At 49.9% G+C, this 13,989-nt stretch overlaps 1 non-coding gene across 1 annotated transcript; it reads right to left on the bottom strand.

Annotated features, from left to right (window-relative positions):
• Positions 1–366: 366 nt before the first annotated feature.
• On the bottom strand, positions 367–494 carry LOC115598172. Its single transcript, XR_003987447.1, has one exon. It is a non-coding gene; the product is annotated as a U6atac minor spliceosomal RNA (small nuclear RNA).
• Positions 495–13,989: the final 13,495 nt, after the last annotated feature.

Below are 13,989 nucleotides of genomic sequence, written 5' to 3'. Positions count from 1 at the left end.
AACCAAAGAACATGAGCTATAAGGCAAGCCTGGATGAGATATATGGGAGGAAATTAGCACCTGATAACACTGCAGAAAATTGTTTCTAAATAGGTATTGCACCATGTTGCTCAAGGGTCTGGAAGACTTTCAGAGAGAGAGCACATCATCTGCAGCGGTGGGGGTTTGTTGGTGGTGGCTAGTGAGAATCATAGAATCATAGAATCAACTGGGTTGGAAGGGACCTCAGAGATCATCAAGTCCAACCCTTGATCCACTACCGTTGCAGTTACCAGACCATGGCACTGAGTGCCACATCCAGTCTCTTTGGAAATATCTCCAGGGACAGAGAATCCACTACTTCCCTGGCAGCCCATTCCAATGCCTGAAAAACATTGGTTAGATGCCACGAAGTAGGTGGCAGTGCCTTAACCGTATGTGTGTTGTACAGGCCACTGGGGCCTCTTCCATCCTTATCAAGGGGAGTGCTAACCTTCTCTCCTTTCATACAACACAAAGAAAGATAGTTACTGTGTAATTGAGTGAGTAATCAAATGTCAATCAGACTCAACACTGTAGAAGCTGTTTACAAGGAAGAAGAGAGCATTTTGGGCTTCTAGCAGCTGGTTAGCATGCCAATAAATAAGTATCTGCACCTAGCCAAGGAAATCTAAAGAGCTTGTAATTGCAAAGGCAGAAAATGGGACTTTCTAATGCAAATCTGAAACTCTGTCTCTAAACAGTTTTGCTGGCCTTTTTGGGCTTCATTTCACACTACTTGTAGCCATGAGGTGAGCTGCTTCTCTGGTCTGTATTCAGCTTCAAGGCTACTGACCACTTACAAAGCGAGTCCTCCCTCTAATGTTTCCTCGTGTCTGTGTAAGACACTGCACAGCAAGGCAAGCTCTTCTCCTCTTGTCCTCCACTCACTCCTATGGCTCTAGGTGTGTACATCTGTGCCCTTGTAAAACACAGGGCAGATAGATGAAGACCTTTCTCCAAAACTCAAGTGTTTGCAGGTCCATCTACCCCCGTATCTGGCACAGTCAGTGAGACCAGCAGCCTCTTGTCAAAAGAAAAGTAGGTTACTGTAGTGGAACAAAGCAATCAGACGCCTCTGATTACTGAGAAGTGGGTGTGAGCCAGTATCAAATCCACCTGTGCCCAATTAGGGCAGGCCCCCTATTGAGCATGTGCAAGACCAGGGGGCCAATAAAAGGTGAAACTCACAGCCACAGACCAGCTCACTCTTGAGCACTGTATTACCTTCATTGCGCCACTAGTGCTCATCGCCTCCAAGGTGAGGCTCTTGTGGCACAGCTGATTATGACCCAGTATCACAATGCCGAAAGCCCCGGGTTTGAGACTCCACAGAGAGCCTCACCTTGGAGGCAATGAGCCCTAGTGGCACAATGAAGGTAATACAGTGCTCAAGAGTGAGCTGGTCTGTGGCTGTGAGTTTCACCTTTTATTGGCCCCCTGGTCTTGCACATGCTCAATAGGGGGCCTGCCCTAATTGGGCACAGGTGGATTTGATACTGGCTCACACCCACTTCTCAGTAATCAGAGGCGTCTGATTGCTTTGTTCCACTACAGGTTACAAGGGGAAACACTGAGTATAGACTGAGCAGACAAGGTGGGAAGCAGAGGATAAAGGGGTACATCTGCAAATGAAGGAAACCCATACTGCCTGGCCTTTCAGCCACAAAAGACAAAACCCAGAACTACTGATTGAGAAGTTGTGGATGTCCCCTTCCTGGAGGTGTCCAAGTCCAGCCTGGATGGAGCTCCGAGCAACCTTTTCTAGTGGTAGGTGTCCCTGCCCATGGCAGGGGATTGGAACTAGCTGATATTTAAGGTCTCTTCCCACCCATTCTATGATTCTATGCTTATGGAGACCCACATTGCTGATAGCCATGAGGTCCTCCCTTCAGTTGAATAATGGATCCTACAAGGAGCCCTACACATATGACAGGTTTATAAACACTTGCAGGGTAATTTCCAGCAAACCTGAAGTAGAAATTAATTTGCCAGAGCTGGAAAAATGAATCTGTCATCACAGGATCAGTATTTGCAAGTAAGTGTTCAAGTTTAGCTTATTAAATTGTTTGCTTTGGCTTCAAGTCTATTACTTTTAACAGATATTTTGTATTTCAGAGGTATAAAAGTGAAAGAGTGTGTTCTTCCATCAAGATTTCAACAACCCTTGGCTATGCAAAGCCTCAGACAGCCCATCTTTCCATTTTTTTTACTCTGCACATGTAAAAAAATTGTGTGATCTCTATTTCAACAGGTGGCTTTCCACTGTAACGTGCTCTGTGTGCTGCACAAGCCTTTGTTGTGGTCTTGTAGCAAGGCACCTCCACAAGCAGAGTAAGCTCAACCCTCATACATTAACATTGACAGTGCAATCCAGAAATCACAGTTCTGTGCTAAGGAAGGGGGAAGAAAAAAAAAAAAAAAAAAAAAAGAAAAAGAAAAAAAAAAAAAAAAGTAACAGCTGAAATCTGGTTTCTTTTCACATGCCTGTGTGAGAACAAAATGAATATGTCAATCATCAATGGGGAGTTACATGGAATTGTCTCTCAGGAATGCTGCACTCCAGTGTGGATGGGAATACGTTATCTCTGTCAACCATGGGATACCTGAGCATTTTCATGTCATATTCCTGGGCAGCAGGAGCAAATTAAATCAATTATTCTTTAAGTTCTGTGAGAAATGGTCTCAAATCCAGTTCTTGAACACAGCTAGTTAATACCAATGCAAAATCTTGCAGTGCACTAGATACAGAACAGTTCAACATTCCAGTACAACAGACTTAATAATTGCTCACAAAAATGTGTGCAAGACCCACCATTAGTACCACAAGGAATATTTCAGGAAACTGCTTTAGAAGAAAGACAGCTATGAATGAAAAATGCCCACTTAGTATTTATTTCCTACAGAGAGGAGCCTCGGCTCTCATATGAGCCATTTTTCTCATTACCATTCCATGCCAGCCTTTCTAAACTATGTGCTTGTGTAAATTGCCTTAAAAATACTTTACCACACCAAAAAACAACCAAACCAAACCAAGCAAAAAAGAGGGGGGGAAGACAGATCAAAATTTGATTAAACAAGCACAATCTGTTTTTCCTCAGCAGGCTCAGTGCTATCGCTTTTCCTTTCTGCCTTGTTCCTCTGCCTTATCCATAATTATAGAGGTGAAAGAACTGGCACATACTCAGTAAGCCTTTCTTATGATGCATTAGGACAGTAAAAGTTAGGCCCAGCACTGGAACATCCTCAGTAGAAAGCCCCAGACTTCAGTTATCACCTTTAACAGGATGGATATTGATGATGGTTTTCATAGCTGCAGATTCCTGAGTTGTTTACCTCAATGAGTCTCATCCCTAAAGCAGGGGACCACACAGATCTATACTGTGGGTTTGCCTCAGCCTTTACAAAAAGTGAAGGATGGAAGGAAAGAGTGCTCTGTATTTCTCAAGTTGGCTCTTGATGTGACAGTCTTTAAAAATGGGAACTTTGTCAGGTGACACAGCTGCCCAGGCCAGTTTCCACTCAACCACATTATATTGTAGCTTATCAACCAATTCTAGACTAGAATGGAAGACAAGGATTTGGCATCCTACTGAAGTGTGGCCCAGGAGAGACAGTGAGGGCAGAGTGTGGAGCAGTCCATGGCGTACCTACTGAAGGACTCAGAGCTCAGGACAAACAGGGCTCAAGGCATCTGCTCTTGGCACAGGGACTACCCAGCTCACTCATCCCACTGTTCATGGGGATGGGAAGCTACCATGATGGGTCCCCATCCATGCATTGCCAGCTCCTGTGATTCAAAGGGTCCTCTGACCTGTATATGCACTGACATCAGCCAGGAGGAACCCTAAAATAGCACCCTTCCCTGAATGGGAAGAGAGAAGAAGAAAGCCTGATTACCTTCAAGGCAAAGGCCCCTTTGATATCAAAATCCCAACCTTGCAGCAGTAGCCTGATGGGCTCTGGGGTACAGTGTGACATCAAATGGAATGGGGAGCAAGTCACTAATGGTGCATGGCAACATAACATTGCTGCCAATGGGTGGACAGGTTAGAGAGGTTCTTCTTTCTAATGAGAAGCTTGTTGGCCAGGTCTGGGGCTCATTGTTGGAAGTGTGGAGCACTCCAGCAACACAAGCCAGTTCCCATTTCCTGCCATACTCTATGAAGATCAGGAAAGTCAGAAGCTCTGCCCTCTTTTCTTTCCACTCACTGCTGGCTGCACTGCCACACACTCATTAGAGCCCATATCTATTGGGTTGTGTGTATATATATATTTTTATTTTGTATGTCATCATTTGAACATGAGGAACTAAGAAAGGAGGACTCTGAGAGGGGTGGGATACAAAGGGAGAGATCTATTGTCCCTGATTTCCTGCCATGTTCTATAAGGACTGGGAAAGTCAGCAGCTCCTCCCTCTTTTCTTTCCACTGGCTGCTGGCTGCGCTGCCACGTGTTTGCTAGAGCCCATGTCTATTGGGTTGTGTGTATATATATTTGTGTATATTTGTATGCTTTGGTACTTTACCCTTATGTTATTACCTTTCCCTTGTGTTAGAAAATCTGTATCCAATTGCTCTCAGTTTCCAACTGAAAGTCTCTGGTCTATATTCTCCTTTTATCTTTCCTGTGAGGGAAGTGTGAGTGTTGGGGAATGGGGGGGTTGGAGTGAGGGGGTGGGAATAGAGAATAATTCCGTCCCTAGGTTTGTGGTCCACCCAGACTGCTAAGCCATAACAGGAATGCATGCATTTCAGAAACACACTACATAAGCAAGTGGACCAGAGATGAGTAACCACTGCTCCTATAGGAAATCTATGCAGTGAAAAAGCCATCAGCCCTGCCTTTTTTATCGATTCCTCTCATTATTTAGAATGAATTTCTTCCCATGCCATGCTTTCCCACCCTTAGTCACACTCTCCCCCCCAATGCCCCTGGCACCTCAAATGTCTGTTTCCTTTAGAGCTGCAATATGGGACATCAACAAGGTAGAAAAATCTGTTAAGAGATGATACACCACTCTCGTTATTCCATAGTTTTCACTTTATGGATTTAGAAAGGTCCCAAATGCAAAAAGAAATTAAATCAACAGGTAGGAAGAAAGATGCAAAGTAAAATTCAAGATGCTGGAAAGCTACTTTTCTCCAGAGGTCCTACTCTTCCTTCCATCTGGAAGACAGGAAAGAGCAGACTGTTCATGACAAAGAAGAGAAAAGTTCTGGGTGTCTTTGGGGGGAACTCAATCAAAGAAATTATATTCCCACAGACCAGAGCTGAGCTAACCTTAATGGCTCTTTCCTGATTGTAGAATAAATCAACTATTAATTTATGACCTGAAGTGTATATAACATCCCTTCAAATGTTTTCCAGTTCTGTGAGTAGTGATGATTGTGTCCTTTCTGTTCGAGTTTGATTCTAGCCAGCTAATTCAGCTAATGGGCTGAATATTCCTCAGGAATAAAATAATAGTAATGCTTAATATTAAAACAAAAGTTCAGCCAGGTGTTGCGAGCATATTATTATATGTGTATGCAAGGACATCCAGATGTATTAGAGATAAAGTTAAGTGCAAGCACATGGCAGACTAGAGGGGAGGGCATCTGCCTGGGGAAGCCAAGGGCCCATGTGCAGGTTATTGGGGGTGGGGGTGTGGAATCCTGGACCCTGGATGGAGAGGGGTAGCACACACCCTCGCTGCAGGAACATCCTGTTAACTGGACCTCTACGGAGCTGATAAATGGTTGTGGATCCCTTTGTTTATTTAAATGGAAGCCAACATTTTGGCAGCAGTAAAGGGCAGGTTAAATAATTCCTCGGTCCAGCTACCAAGGCGAGTATGATCTTTGAAATATACGGGCTGCATCTAAGAAACTGAACCCTGCTGTGCATTAATTTGTATATACACATTGTTTGGGCAGCCGATATAAATTGTAAAATAAGATGACAATATTAGCATCTTGCCCTGCCTTCCCCTCGCTGAAAGAAAACTGCAGAGGGAACGCTATTCAAGCATTTCCTTTATGCTCATGAGTTAATCAAGAAGCATCAGGGAATAAGAGTTTTATAGCTTTCCAGTAAAATGCAATACAAGTCGCAGAGGCTGAGTGATTTTACAGTTACCTTTTCCGAAGCGTGGCAAAAAAAGAACAAAAAAAGCAAAACAAAACAAAAAACAAACCACCAAAACAAACAAACAATCAAGCAAACACCACAACAACAAAAAAACCTAAATATTTCCTCCTGGGTCTCGAATAGCTGGCAATGAGGTTGCAGGAGAAAATGTGTTTGTGACTCCAGAGCCGGCCGTCTACGGTCAGAAATAACAACAGTAATGAAGTCACGAAACATCTTGAGCAATTTACGAGAGATTGTGCTCAAAATAATTATCGCCGTGACACGAAAAAATCATGCTACTGTTTCAAAGTCAGGGCTCGGTCATGCCAAAGTGGGTTGTTTTTTCATTCGTGATGCTTTTCACGATCTCCCCCTACCCCACACCCCTAGTGCTACTATGTATCGTGACGGAAATATCCCGTTCTACCCCGAAGGGCTCCGTGCCCTTGGCTGGACGAGGTAGGGAGGTGCAGCCCCCCAGGGAGACCAAAGCCCCCCTGGACAGATCCCGGTGCTGCCGTGGGGCTTAGCTTTACACCCGCCGCTCGTTGCTGGACCCCCAGAGGACGATCACCCTTCCACGGGGAAACTTCGTCACCCCCTAGACCTCTGAGGCTATAAAGAAGACTGTCGTAATAAAAAAAATTAAAAAACAAAACAAAACAAAACAAAACAAACACAACCTGCCTGTCTCCGCACACCTTATCCACCCAGGCGTGTGGAAACGAAGGGGGAAGCGTGGGGGATGAAAATCAACGTACCACGATCACCCAAGCTAACACGAGGTGGACTTCCCCACATCCTCCCCTCCAGGTACGCCTGGGCAATAACTTTCCTAAAGTTCCCCTGCAAACGCTTGTGTGAAATTGCTTTCTGTCCTCCCCTTGCTCAGCATCTCTTCTGCTGCTCTCTACAGCTCCCTGATTTTATGTCAGGGAGCAGTTCCCGCACCGGCGTCTTTATCCAGTGAGAAGAGAGAGAGACCGAGAGGGAAGCCGGAGGGCTCCTGTTCAGGGACCCAACGGGTTTGTAGCCCAGTGGCACCTCCGAGCCCCGCTTCTCTCTCTCACGGCCGCTGCGTTTCGATTTTCATCTGCCTTTCGCCCGCGTCAATGTTTATAGATAAACAAGTTCACAGTTTATACACAGTAAAATACCGATATTGCGCTTAATGGTTGCGTAGAAAAGGCTCTTCGTAGGGATCCTCATAAAAGCTCTTTATTTAGTTTCGAGCATTTTCTTGTAATCAATAGAAGTTGGCTGTTATCTCCCGGCGCATTTAGCCGGGAAGTTTATTGCCTGTCGGGCGGATTATGAGCGAGACAGTTGTGCACCATACAAGGAAAGGGACTCCCGCGTCCCTAGATCCGAGCCTCGGATTCATAAAATATAACCATCCATTACGTTGCCGATATCTGGAGCCAGCAAATATATACAGACTATAAATTGTCGCCGGCGGGGTGCGGGCCGGGCGCGGGGGCTCCGCCCGCATTCCTCCCCACGCCGGGGCGGCCCCGGGGGGGTCCCTGGCCCATCCATCACCGCCGTTATGACTCTGCGATGCAGCAAATGGGTTGTGTAAAGAGGCAGCGTTTGACAAGGTGGCATGGCTATCCTGTCCAAATGATGCATAATATTAGTATTAGGGCTTAGATCATCGCATGCTTTTAAAATCATCACCGCTAACTGGAGGGTGGGGAGGTCCTGGGGGCTGCTGGGGGCAAAAGTTTCCATGTAGATAATTATTATAGATGGGGGGATTTATGGAGAGGGGTACACACACAACTAAACACGTCTGCTGCCGCCGGAGCTAAAGGCCCGATCCGGCCGGTGCTGCGGAGCGTGCCCCTCACCCACCTCCTTCGCCCAGGGTTGCTTGGAGGAATGAAAGGCAGCGGGGCTGAAACACTCTGCAGCCCAGGGCCAGCTGTCAGGACCGTACCCGTCTCATCCCTTCCGGACACGTCCCCAGGGGTTCTGCCGAGGAGAAATTGGAGACCCTTCCTTACACTCTGCCAGCCGGCCACGGCTGCGTTCATAGAGACCAGGGGTTGGGGGCGAAAAGGGGCTCTCCGCGGCCGGGAAGGGGTCTAAGAGAGCCAAACCCCCCCCATATCATATCATATTTTGCCTGTCCTTGGCAAAATAGGATGACAAAGCGAATTGTACCGTAATGGTTTCAGGAAGAAGGGTCGACTCCATGCAGCATCTCTTCCTCCTTTCTTCCGCTTTCCACATCTGGGGCCAGGCACAGGCTGGAGGCTCGGGGGTCCCGGAGGATCTGGGGGGGGCTGTCCCAGTCCCGCATGGGTCTGCGCCGCCCTCCGTAACCCGGCTCAAATCGGGCAGAGCCATGCTGCCATCCCTGCACGTGGAAGGGTTAAGGGAAAGATTGGCTGAACCACGGGAAAGAAAGGGAGAAATGGAGAGCCTAGGCTCCAGCCTTCACGATACACGCCGCTGCCTCCTTGCCCGGGGCATCGCGCAGCACCCAGACCCGGAGAGCCTGAGGCGCCGTGGCCGGCGGCGTTTCTTCCGGGGGAGACGGCTTTCGGCTGCCGCTCGAGACAGCAAACGTGACAAAAAAAGGTGTGTGGGGGACAAAGGGCCTCTCACACTGTGATTCGCTCTGCCGCCTCTCTCGGGACGGTACCGGGACAGGGTGCGCCGAGTAGGTCAGAAAAGACCAGTGTAAATGGTGACATGAGGAGGACAAAATCTCCTCTCGGCATGATTTATCAGACGTCTCTGATCCCTGAATAGTTGATTTACATGGCTGACGACACATTGCCCGGGAAATGGAGATGACATGATTTGTGGAGCCTCTCTCTCCCTCCTCGACCCCTCTGTTCGGCCTCGGGGAGCCACGTTATGTCCTTCAGCATCCCTACCTCCTCCGTCATCCCCATCCCCTCCATCACCCCCCCATGCAAGCGGCCGGGGTAACCTCATGGGGCAAGGCCAGGCAGCCTCTTTTGGGCGCCGAGGGAAGGCACTGTGTGAGGAGAAGGCAGGCCGAGAGAGGCGGCTTGGGAGCAGGCATAACCGTAGGGGTGTGATGGCTAGAAACCTTTGATTTGCGGTTTGCCTGGCGAACGGGGGTGGAGGGTGGCCTTGGTTTTTTTAAGGCAAGCAGAAATTTGATTATAGCGTACAGCAGAGGTCTGTGATTTGCGGTGAGCGAATTTCATTAACTACGGTCTTTTGAATCCCGGAAAACCCGGTCAGGCTCAACAAGGGCCGGGGATGAAGCTGACCTTGAGGGCGAGCGGCGAAAGGGACTCGGACGCGGGTCCGGGGCCCGGGGGAGCCGCGGCAGCTCCGGGCTGGCACGGCCACTGGCACAGACCCGCGGCTTCCTCTCCTCGGCTCCCTCCGTAGGCCGCCGGGATCGGCGCTCCAGGAGGAGGGGGCGGGAGGAGGGCAGGGGCATCCGAGGCCCCTGCGCTTGCTCTTTGAGGGGGAAGGGCATGGGACACAGGGCTACCACCAGCAGTATCACCTGCTGGAGCGGTCACCAGGGCGAGAGGAAGGGTGGGGTGGGCTCGCTACCCCGACCTCAAGTTTTACCTGAGGCGTTTCGTATTTTTATGATGATGGTGTTGGAGGCAGTAGCGTGCTGGAGGTGGGCAGCGGGGGAGGGGTGCGGGGGGCGCAGCCCGCCCCTTCGGGGGCTCCCGGGCTACCTGGCTGTCCGCCGGCGCAGAAGTGGTATCAAGTCTAATTGCCGTCAACACATGTCACCGGCAGAAGGAAAAACAAGAGCTGCCTCCAAAGATTCCTAGGCAGAATTTGGCAAGGCTCCTAAAGACACCAATTAGCAAAGGCTAAACCCATTAATGAAGTGGCGGCTCTCTGGTTTCAGCCAGGTGGTGCAGATCAGAGCGCTTGTATCTGTGGCAGAGCTCCACTTCCCTGCAGCCAGGACCTCACAGCAAACCTCCACATCAATAATACGCTTAATGGATCTCATTAGGGCTGGGGCCGCGAGTCCGGGCCTGGGAGCAGGGGAGGTGAGAGGAGCAGCGGGGCACCGTTCCCCCACCCCCGCCCCGCTCCCTCCCACCGCGCCTCAGAGGGACGGGTTCCCTTTCCCCTGGGAGAGACGCCCGGGCGGGGCCGCCGCTCCCCCCGCAGGTAACATCCACTCCCTGCTACCTGGCTGAGCTCATGGGTTTGCATAAATTCCGTTTCTACACGGCTCTTTGGAATATATGAGACCTCGACGTGGCCTCGCCACCCACATCCATCCACCCCACCCCCACTCACCCCTTCATCTAAGCACCCTTAACCCGCCGAGGCCGAGCCACTAACATCCTCGGCCGGGCGGGCTGCGGAGGGTCGCGGAGGAGCGGCAGCGCTTTTCCGCCGAGCCCGGCAGCCCCCGCCGCGGCCCAGCCCCGGAGCACGCCAGCGAGCCGGAGCAGTGTGAGACAGAAGGGGTTTATGCAAATTGATCTAAAGAGAAAAGCGGACAGACTTCATCTCTATATAGGGGGACTAAGGAGAAGAGAGAAGTATTTCTGCTTCAGCTAGGAGAAAACACACACACACACCAATAAAGAAAAAAAAAAAAAAAAAAAAAAAAAAGTTGAGGTACGGTAAGCTCGACTGAGGTAGGTGAGCTAGAATATTTAGCTAATGGAGGTGGACTATGAAAGGAGACTTCATATTTCTCTCCGAGGAGCCTCTCCATGTCTGCAGCCGAGAATACACACAGCAAACGTTGTGCTTGAATTATTGCTGAGGGTTTGCTTTATTTGAATTCACTGGTGTTTATTTAAGAAAGTGAATAAAGGTTTTGTGTAAACAGCCATTATTTCTGATGAGCTCTCAACAGCAATAAGAAGGGGGTGGTTTTTTTAGTCCAGATTGTGGCAAAAGTTGACATTTCGAAGATTGTAGTTTGTCTTGCCGACGCCAGGCAGTCCCGAGGCATGAACTGCAAGAAAAGCTGTGTGTGAGTGTGAAACGGCGATGCCGAGCGAACTCGGGTCTGAAAACAATTATTTTTTAAGACATCAGCTTAAGCCCGACATTAAAATAAAATAAAAATATTTTCCTAAGAAGCGGGGCCGGTCTCCCTCAGCTAACGAGGGAGGCGAACTCGGGTTTCGCTGCAGTCGGCCCCACGCTCGCGGGGCTCTGCCGGGGGGCAGCGACGACTCAGCGGGGCCGAGGATCCCCCCCTCACCGGGCTGGTTAACGTCGGAACCCAACGCAAGCTCCTCTTCCGGCCCTTTTTTCACCGCAAATCGCTTGGTCAAAATATTGCATCTGTGTTCGTTTATTATTGATACTTTTCTTTCTTCTAGCGTGGCCGTTATTTCCGAGGTTGACTCGAGTGTTTCAAGAGATGTGGCGGGTTTTGTAAGAAATGAGGGTAGAAGAGAATTATTTCGTTCAACTTATTAATGCAGCACCGAGGAAAAGGTGGTGGGTGTTGGTAAACTGCTTGACAGGAGCTGACTCTGACCAGCCCGGCTGCGCATCTCTGTGGGTCTGGATGCTCACAGATGGAACTGGGATACCTAAGCCGGACATCCCTCTTCATTATTAATCCGATTCCCCACACATGCGGCACCGGGATGGGGCAGAGAAACCTCAGCTCTCCGTGCGGCTGTGTGTATGGCTCCCGTTTTTTGGTCAGCTCTACAGTCTCTCATCTGAACTAAGTTCGAAAAACCTCTGCCCAGCACCCGGGAGAGCAAAGCGGAACGAGTGTGTGCCGGACAGCAAGGCCTAGGCGGGGCCACGGCACCGAGGGCAGCACCGTGCAGCCCCTTCCCCTGGCTCCTTCTTGGGGATCCTGGCCCCCACTGGGCAGAGAAAGCAGCACCAGCAGGGTTACGGTGGGTGGGTGCAGGTCAAGGGACTTGAGATAGGATGGCACGGGTCTGAAAAGGATCACAACGGATTTAGAGGGGGTAAAGTAACCTACTGAAAAGCTATCACTCTGTTTAAATACCGTCGAGGAACCGCATCGGCGGAGGGAACAGTGGTTTCGGGCTTTTCGCCTTCAGAAATAACTATCATGAAAAGTCTTTCGTGTCAGGGGGTGATAATAAAGCAAACAAAAAAAGAGGAAGCCACAGGCTTTTTTGTGTGTGTGTGTTTTTGTTTTTGTTTTTTGTACCTGTTCTAATGGCGTGCTGCATTACACTAAGGACACGTCGGCTTCACCGACGAAGCGCGATCGAACTGCCTCTGTCACGACACTATCGCGACTTTTTCCGCAGAAAATTATCAGGAACTGCAGCCTCCCAAGAAAGGATAAACTCCCTTCCCTGTCGAGACGGCACGAATCTCTCCATCGGTGTATCTTTCCCCAGCCTCGTTTTTGTGGGTTTGCTGTACCTGCCCTAGGACGTGTGCAAATGGAGCAATGGGGGAGGAGGGGGGGAAAGGTGGTGGACGGGGTAGATTTTTTTTTTTCCCTATCACTGGCAGAAAGGAAAAAACACCCACTCTGCTCTGCTTCTTGGCCAGCGCAGCAGCTCGTGGTGTACGGAGCTCCCCTGGTATAGCAGGGCGCGGAGCCTCAGAGCTTAGAGGGGGACAAAATCACGTGCAGAGCGAAGGAATTTTAGCCCAGGTCTTTCATGTGGATCTGAGCATCTTCCTCTGCAGTCTGAATCCCATCAGTGTTTATTCCCCTGTTGCCGCGTTATCTTAAAAAGCTGCCATAAAGGCGCTGCCCCTGCTTTCTCGACTACCCGGAATCCAGACGGGTATTGCCCTCTCGTTGCTTGGGAAGGCTAGGGGGAAGTCTGCCCCTGCGCAGCCAGCCCTACTCTTCGAGGAGGCTCAGATTCCCCTAACCCAAAGGAAGAGAAACTGTTCCCCGACGCGCTTTTCCATTCTCATCTGGCAAGAGCCATAGCAGCCCCCTCCCTCCCGCACTGGTTAGTCAGTAGGCAACGAAAACAAGAGGTAAATAAATTCCTGCGTGTCCACGGGCAGCACCACGCTGCTTTATGGGAGGAGAAATAGTCATATTTAGCTGGACATCTGTTCGGCGGTTTCCGTTGCTCCTAGAAGCTAAAACCCCTGCGCTGATGGGTGAGAATAGCCGTCTCGGGAGGCTGGATGCCAACAACAGGGCCCCGAAAAAGCTGTGACATCCCCCCATTTCCTCCCTGACAGGGTCTTAAAGGCAGATCCAATTTAGAAAAACAGTTCTTTCCAGATTCTTCTCTCGATGACACTCGCAGGGCTCGGATGGGGACGGAGCTCCGGACGAGCTGTGCGCCCTTCCAGGACATCCCCCTACCAGTTATGATTCCGGTGGAGCATCTGCCCTTTGGGTTACACCTAATTTATCACTTCACCCGTTCCCTCCTCGCCCAGCAAGTCGTCATCTTGGCGTGCCGTTTGCCTTAGCTTCTTTTTATTCGGGGTTTGTGTTGAGGAATGATGTCGTCATTTCTTTCTCCTTCCTCAGGTGCTCCTTCGGGAGTCGTCCTGATGGCCCTGAGGAGAGTGTCCTCCCCGGCAATCTTCCCTCCAGGCCCAGATTTTCTTGCCTGAGCCGCCAAGGAAGCAGCAGACGAGGGCCAAGCAGTCGCTTGCCTCCACCTTGCCGGAGGCCGCCTGGAAATTTTAGGTCCTTCGCCCTATTTCTCCACCTCCCTTTACTTTCTAGCAGTGTCACACGCTCAGCGCCCATCGGTCCAGCGTGGAGGAGGGGGCAGCTTCGCTTCACCTGCCTTTGCTTTGACCTCACTGGACAGGATCAAGCCTTCCCGTGGTCCCGCTTTTATTTGAAAACATAATTTCTCCGATTAGGACCTCGCAGAAAACTCGCTTCCCAATGGACAAGGAGGGGGGGTCAAGAGAGGGGGTCCTTGCCCCTAC

This window comes from Calypte anna, chromosome 3 (assembly GCF_003957555.1).
Source record: "Calypte anna isolate BGI_N300 chromosome 3, bCalAnn1_v1.p, whole genome shotgun sequence".
Taxonomy (NCBI): Eukaryota; Metazoa; Chordata; class Aves; order Apodiformes; family Trochilidae; genus Calypte; species Calypte anna.
This window is presented reverse-complemented; position numbering and strand designations above follow the sequence as displayed.